Raw genomic sequence first — 8,316 nt, 5'->3', positions numbered from 1 at the left:
AGTGTTCTTATTCGCATAGGACTTAAAACAAATTGTTAACTTTGCAAGCAGAAGTTCGACCTACACGATGGACATCAACTGTGTAATCAGTGTGTTTTTGTACTATTGTTGCTTCTGCAATCATTCACACAAAGGGTCACATGATTTTCCTCCCTATGGTTTCACCGTGAGCAGTTGTAGAGCAATTATTAGCTGAACTTTACCAAGAAGAGTACAAAGCTGCTTCGTGTTCATTTGCAGGGACTGGAGTCCGAAGAGGGATGACAAAACTAACACTGATCTTCCTTTTCAATATCGCTTCGTGAAAAATGTCTATCAGGTGACGAAATGACATCAGGAACCAAGGATGATCAAAGCCACTGAAGCATTCTTGCATAGTTCCATTGATATGGAATATTTTCAAAGAACTCTTGCTAGATTACTGTTTCATTTAGATTACTGTCAATTGTTTCCAAGCTATTTGTTCATGTTCTATTTCAAAATGTTCTTCTTTTCATTTGCAGTTTCTCATACATAGGTACCACAGCCCAAAGGAAAGATCACTTTGAACGAATCTATGAATTCAACCCAAGTTAAAAGAATTCAGTGCCCTTCAGCCGGTAACTTCTGTGAAACAGTGTGCTCCCTATTTTTATCGCTTAGAGATACTGTGCAAACATAATTAATGTACTTCTATAAAAACTGCAGTTTTCATTGTCATATGACGTTAGATGAAATATTAATTTGGGCTAAATCAAGAAACGACCCATTCACAAACTGATCACTTGCTAGGAGGACTTGTGTTGCTCAATTTATTTCAAGAATTGCAACAATCGTAAACAGACACATTATAGGAATAGGCTGGTTTAATATTAAGGAATTAGAAATCATTGTTTATGTATGTCTCCTCCACAACTGCACCCTGCTACATTTATGTGAGGGAAGTTTGTTTGTTTTAAAAATTATTATGATCTATTATCCTTTCTATTATTGTTAAATACCAGATTCCACACCAGTTTTTAATGTTATTATTTCAGCAACTTCATTTGAATTATGTGTTATTGGCTCTCCAGTATTTCAGTTTTTGTTTTTTCTTGCCTTCATTGTAACTATTGTACAATCAAGTACTTGCAAGTTCCATATTGGAGCGAAGAGTACTCAAACTAATAATATGTTAAGGAACAGCCGAGTGTGTTGTCATGGTCAGTGACCCATTACGATCGATGCAGTTATAGATTGTGTGGTGGAGAATTTTGATCCATTATCATCATCACCTATCTTTATCAGCCTCCCACCATCATTTACTTCACCAAGTCTGGAGAGTTGTGGGTAAATGTTATCCCAAAAAAAACAAGATTTTAAAAAGATTTTTTTCTTCAAAGCTTTCACTGTTATTATGCCTGACTGCCACACACACACAGCTCCTGACTAATCACTTCAATATGATTACCATTACCATTATACAATTCATCAACAATGACCAACGAAGGTAGAGAATCGTAGGTGTTATACCTTCACTGTTATTGTGGTCTAAGGAGAAAATAATAATAATAATAATAATATATGTCCGTTTCCATTTGCACACTGCCCCACCAACCTTCTACCCCACCTGATGCAGAGTTATAAAAAATATATATATAAATATATTTATTTTATTGACCCTAGCATTTACTAGAGTATATCTGTACATAATTTTTTAAGAGTTTAATCACCAGCTGATTTTCTTTCATCTTTTTTCTAGTGTCGGATAATATAATGTCGAGCGTCGGATAATGGCAATCCGAGTACTGAGGGATTGCTATAACAATTCCACTGTATAAAGTTTAGATTTTAAATAAACAGAAGAATCTTTTACAAACAAACATGGAGCATTACAACAGCAAAACATGGATGAATGTGCGACATACAAATTCAGTCCCCTAGAAGCCAATGAACAGTTGCTTCACTGGTAGAAGCGGTGATGCAAGAAACTGGTTTTTTAATCTCAAAAAATGTGAACAACTGAACGATCCTTTGACACAATTAGCCAGCAATGGCACCTTCATTTTTCATTATCAGCTACAGTAGGAAAATATTGACATAGAATCTGTGTGCAGTGACAAAATTTCCAGATTATCTCTCAAAAATTTTTTACTTAGCATCAAACGCCTCATTCAAGGCCTCTTAGGAATTCATTATCATACGTTAGTACATACAGGTATATACACGTAGATATATACACAAACACATGCTATTTGTACCAAGTTCCCTGACTCTCTGCACTGTGAAATCTGCAAATGCTTTTGTGCACAATCCAAAAGTCACAGAGAGCGTTTCATCTCACAACAAGCTTTTTCAGAAAGAAATTCACTCAGCGTTGACCGATTTTCTTATTATGTCCATCCAGTATTCCTGCTGGATAACAAGATTATTCATTTTTAATATTGTTATTATTATTATTAATAATTATTACTGCTATCATTGGTTATCATTATCACTCAATGAGTACGTATGTCAAAGCGTAATTATTAGTGCTATTATTTCTATTTATTTCTATTGTTGTTGTTGTTCTTGTTGTTGTGTTTATGTCACTGTTGTTATTACAAAAAATAGGCTTGAAAAAGATACTATGGGGAATTCGAAGCAATGTGAGGAAATGGCAGCTTAGTGCAGCCAATAGTTTAGTGGCACATTTTGCCCGAGAGAACATGAATTTCCCTTCACGACATTTCCCATATCAAAGGCAGTTTTTATTTCTATATAAGGAATGATTGAGTTATTTAAAAATATATCAGTGCTTCTAACTGGGCCCTTCAAATACGACAGGGGAAATGTTAATTACGTACTTATGTTCTTGATAAATACCATTGCAAAGAAGTGTATTTGAACTGCAGTTATCTGTAGAGATACTTAGTTAGGCAATTCCTTTCTAAAGAAAACAAATCCCTATGACATTTTTTTCAATGTTATAGTTGAATGCAGAACTAACTTTCAGGCAGTTCATTCACATCACTGTAAATGTCATGTTGTTTTAGTTTGCGTTTGTTCAGGAAATTTCACAGACTTATAATACCCTGAGAGATAAAAATATTCAGTCAGGAACACTTCATGGGCATATGTTTTTCTGCACATTTAATACCTCATTTTCACAAATAAAATGTTTAATATTTACAGTTTTTAAACTCAAAATGAAATCTGTTGTCCCACAGTTGCACAATTTGTACAGGAGGAATCTATGAACATGCTGTAAACCCATATATATAAAGCATTCAGGTTAAGCTCCGCATACAGCATCAACGACTGGTCTCAAACATTTTTTTCCATCTGCTGGAAAATTTACAGAGGACAGAGGAAAAAAAAAGAAGTCCAGTCATTTGTTGAGTGAGAAAAAGCTTATTTTGAAGAATATATGGATTATCATAAATGTTAACATCCACAAATAATGGTGATTGTCAATATTAATTAAGTGATGACTATTTGAATCAATGGCAAGTGAACACTTATGTAAAACATGTGCTTCTGTTAACAACTCAAAAGCTGTTTCATCTCAATAAGCCACTAAAAATGACCATACCTAAATACTGTGTGATATCTTTATCCATCTCTTGCCCCAAGAACATTTCCACCGTGTCTGTGGTGTCAAAATGATTTCACGAAAGACAGGGATCCATGACGAGTGACTTCTGAGTGATATAGTAACTACTGTATTTCCACTAGTGGTTATGTAAACAACCAGTGGGATATTTTACTGCTGATACTCAAACAAAAAAGGCTGCTAAAAGTCTTTGTGGTCTGTTTGAAACTGCACAACATAAATTCTCGCCACAATACAGCTATTAGACCAACTATACACTGGCTCTTGTAATGTGAGGCAGGTAATGGAATGTACTGTGGGTTTGGTGACAGTAAACGTTAAAAAATTAAACGGCAACTATGACATCGCTAAAGAAAAATTGTTGTTTTATAAATTGGTTAAGTTCGATATAGCATGGTGCCACAATCATGGCCATTTCTTCAAGTTTTCCCTTGTTTTGGAAGTTAAACGTGGTTAAACACATTCCATACCTTCCTTAGTACTTACAATTGTTTGTGCTAAATGGATAAGCAACTTTGCTAACATTCTTGTTAATATTTTACATTAATCATATTTTTAGTTCCAACTCTTGGCCATAATCTATCTTCATCAATAATACACTTATAGATTCTGTTCCTGATCTGGAGGACAAAAATATAAAATGTGAATGTTTTGCACATACAACCATTTGCTTGTGTCAAACTAAGTGTAACAGTGAAAACATCAAACTTTATTTTCTTGTAAAACACAATATCCATATCCAATCAACTGGGTATCAGAAAATGTAATTCCTTGGGAATTAGTTTTTAGAAATGTACATGTATATTTTAATGTGTATTCTATATTTTTTCCAGTAATCAATTAGTTAATCAAAAAAACTTCCAGAACTTAGCATGAGAATGTAGACTCAGTCAGTTCCATTGATGGGAACCAATAACATCTTGCCAATTAGACAAGAAGAAATCATATGTCCCACAGGAAAGTTGTTGTGATAATCTGATATACTTTTACTGAACCTTTTAATACAACGTTAATTTTCATTACTTTCGATCGGTTTGTATTCCTAAATATGATGAATGAACGGAAAGGACAAAAAAAAAATTCACTGATTTTCTATCCGGCATATAAAGGAAAAGAATGAATTATGAAGTAAATATATATATATACTTACAATCTGATGTGATCTTAGATAACATTACCTTTTTAATTCCCAGCTTGCATTCTGGGATGCGGTCGCTATCCCTGCCCTCCTCTTCGCCCAAATGTGACCCACTACAGTCAGCCAGCTACTTTACTACTGTATTCATGCTTAGGTCAACAGAAGCCCAAATAAATAAATAAATTTTGTATATATATATATTAAGCAGGTCCTCGACCTGATGGCAATTCAATCTTACGGTACTATCTTCAGCGCTCTTAACGGCATTTTAGTGCTGTAACTTGATGCTGCATCAATTTCCGGTGTCACAAGCATTATTGATGGTGCTAACGGCAAGAATATGGCATCAAGTTACAGCGCAATAAGTGCCGTTAAATGAAAAAGACCAATAAGGCAGAAAATTAACTTACCGCAGTGGCGCTGAAACGGACTCCCCCCCCCCAAGTCAAGGGCACTGAGAAATATATATATATATATAAATACTAAAAAGCTAATCAACATAACCCCTCAAAAGTCCATTTGTGCACTTCCTGAGAAGTACAATGGTTAATATATCCTTCTCATAATATATTCTTGAAGACTTCACACTTAAAACTAAATTTCCAGTTATTCATGAAACTATGTATATCTCCATATGTAAAACATATTTGTGGCCTGTTTTGTACATACCGATTCATTTATACACACTACATATTTATCTACTCATGAGTAGGAAAGTAGCTTTAATTCTCATCCCATTTTACACGTTACTCGACCACTCACCACTCCGCGTGAAACAAGATCCGGCCAGAATGGAAGGTGTATGCAGTACATATGCAATGCACGCAACACAAACACCGAGAAGGAATCGGCTGAACGAAAAACATTCCACCTGTGTTTAACAGAAGTCGCGGTTCTCTTTTAAAAATGTAACTCGTTTACTGTGAACATAAAACAACTATAATAATAAACCACCTGTGATCATGGTAGGAAACTATCACACAAATGTATCGCACAACATCTTATTGTGATCACCATGTCAAATCAAAGCACACATAAAATAATCATACTAAAATATGAGTTATATAGAGAAAAAAAATAACCTGTTGATGTTGTAACTTTGCAGTCATATATCATTAAAGCTTGATGGTAACACAGTCATTGGTTTAACAAATCACAAGAGTGTAATGGTTTGGAAATAAAAAGATAGCAATGTACTCCCTCTTGTTTTCCTTCTTCCCTGATAACTGGATTTCGTCAAAACGAAACGTACGTAGTTTAAATTTCCGCCCTTCTGTATCGAAACCTGCATAATTAAATCAGTTTTGATGATCATTTACCATCTTAAAGCGTAGACACCACCCTACTTACAATCATTCAAAGATGCAAACAAATGGGATTGCTAATTAAAACTCCATTCAGAGGGTTCCCCTTCGCCACCCTTAAGTTCAAATTTTGTTTTGAGAACCTATCCTGTACATACAGTACTTCAACATACAACCGGACATCTGGAACATAACTTGTTTGTAAGCAGTAGGGTGGTGTCTACTGATTATTTGAAGCTCTATTTCTACACAACAATACAGGCAGTCCCCAGTTTATGGTGGGGGTTCCATCCCTGCCGGCATGCTGTACTAAACCAAAAATCACCATAAACCAAGAGGAACATAATTATAATGGGAATAAATAGCACTTACAGAGCTGTAAGCAGCGTTACAAGTCCAGGTAACAGTGCCATCAAAGCAGGAACAGCGCCATAATCCACTTACAGTGCCCAAAAATAAGGGTTAACAGCGGCATAAGTTCGGAGCGATGTTAACCCGAGGATTGCCTGTACGTAAAATTATGAGCACTCTTCAAGACAAACGCTCCTGTATTGAAAGGTTTCTAATAAGATGATTTATGTTACATCAAGTTTTGTGACAGCTACTTTTAAACATACTGTACTCTAAAATTTGGCATAAACAAAACTAACTTAAATTATTTCTAGCCAATTCAAACTAGCTGCCTTCACTCCTTCCTCCTCCTTCACCCTTACCACTCCCCCCCCCCCAAAATATCTCAATCTTGATTATCTTGTCATATCAGTAATCTTAACCACTCTTACACTCCTAATTTTATCATTTTCTAGCCTCTCATGCAGCAAGGTCCTAAAATCCACCTCAACATCCCCATCTTTGCTCACTCCAGCTTCCAAATGCCCATGTTTCTAGACAGTACATCACAAGTCTGATTAAAGTACAAATGTGAGGTATTTCTAAGCATTCTCATACCACATATTTCCCCTGACACCGCCTTCCATTTCCCAAAAAGAGGGCAACCACGACTCTCACCCAGGTGGTTAAGAAAAAAAACTGAACACAGTAGCATGGGTGCGTGGTCCTTGACCAGTTTTCACCCGATATACACATGCGTTAACAGATCTCACAAGATTCCTTGCTCTTCATCTGCAATTTAACCAGATCCAGCTAGGTGCTAGAAAATTATCCTATTGCTAAGACTGAAGGTTTGTTCGTGTATGAACAAGTTGAAGAGGATCAGACATACCTTACCTATGATTGCTCCCTAAGATTTTAGCAAGCCATTCAGTACCACTTATAAAAACTAAAAGAACTTGGCAGGAAGGGTCATCTACATAGGGCTGTGATGTAATAAACACCTCCCTGCAGTCTTTCTTTTTTATCTTTAGTTAGATGGCTGGCCACTTACAGTTCAGTGTTAGAGAAAATGAAAGAAAAAATAAACAAAAACTACAACCTATCCGACACATCCTGGTGCAATCACCTCTAACCTAAGTTCTGCATTAGATTAGCCTATTGTTCATTTATTGTTCAGTGATGGTTACAAAGTAAATATAGGCTGAATTGTAAGAAATCAAGAAGACGTGCTTGCTTGAGAAGAGAGATGAGATAGAGAGAGAGAGAGAGAGAGAGAGAGAGAGAGAGAGATAGAGAGAGAGAGAGAGAGAGCTCTATTAAGAAGCACTAAGCCCCAGTTATGGTAACACAATATAGTAGTACTGACAATCCTGTACACTGGAAAAGCATTTCAAGCTCTTTTAACCATCACAAGCACTTAACAACTTTCTTAGTATGATTAATTCAGTGTTATACATTCTCTTTTCATCTAATACCTCTGTGCTATCCTTTTATTCAGACATTACTCTATGAGAGTAGTTAAGAGAAGTCTAGGAACAATGCAACTGTGCTCATTTTACGTATCCAAGAAAACCACTACCATAGCTACTTGTCTCCATCTGATTTCTAACCCAAAGTTTTCAATCAACCTTCTACTACAATTACTAAGATTTAGTCACCTACCATATACTGAAAAGCTTGGCACCGTGAACAAGGCTCAGTTGATTTTAATTTTGGATAAGAGGCGTTACTATATGAAAAACCAAGGCTTGTCCTAATAGCTAACACACATAGATTTCCTCCAGGGTTGCAAGTAATAGACCACCTGTGATAACACATTTATTATTAAAATACATCACATAAACTTTCCAGCAAATTAGTATTCGCAACCTTCTTTAGTGATACAACTGAAAAAGTACTTTACTTTAATCAATTTTCACTAGATAATTTTGTCATGAATACTTCTTAAAAGTTACCTTATCTACTACATCTGCGGTGCATCTGGCATT

Source organism: Macrobrachium nipponense, chromosome 36, assembly GCF_015104395.2.
Source record: "Macrobrachium nipponense isolate FS-2020 chromosome 36, ASM1510439v2, whole genome shotgun sequence".
In the NCBI taxonomy this organism is placed as follows: Eukaryota; Metazoa; Arthropoda; class Malacostraca; order Decapoda; family Palaemonidae; genus Macrobrachium; species Macrobrachium nipponense.
This window is presented reverse-complemented; position numbering follows the sequence as displayed.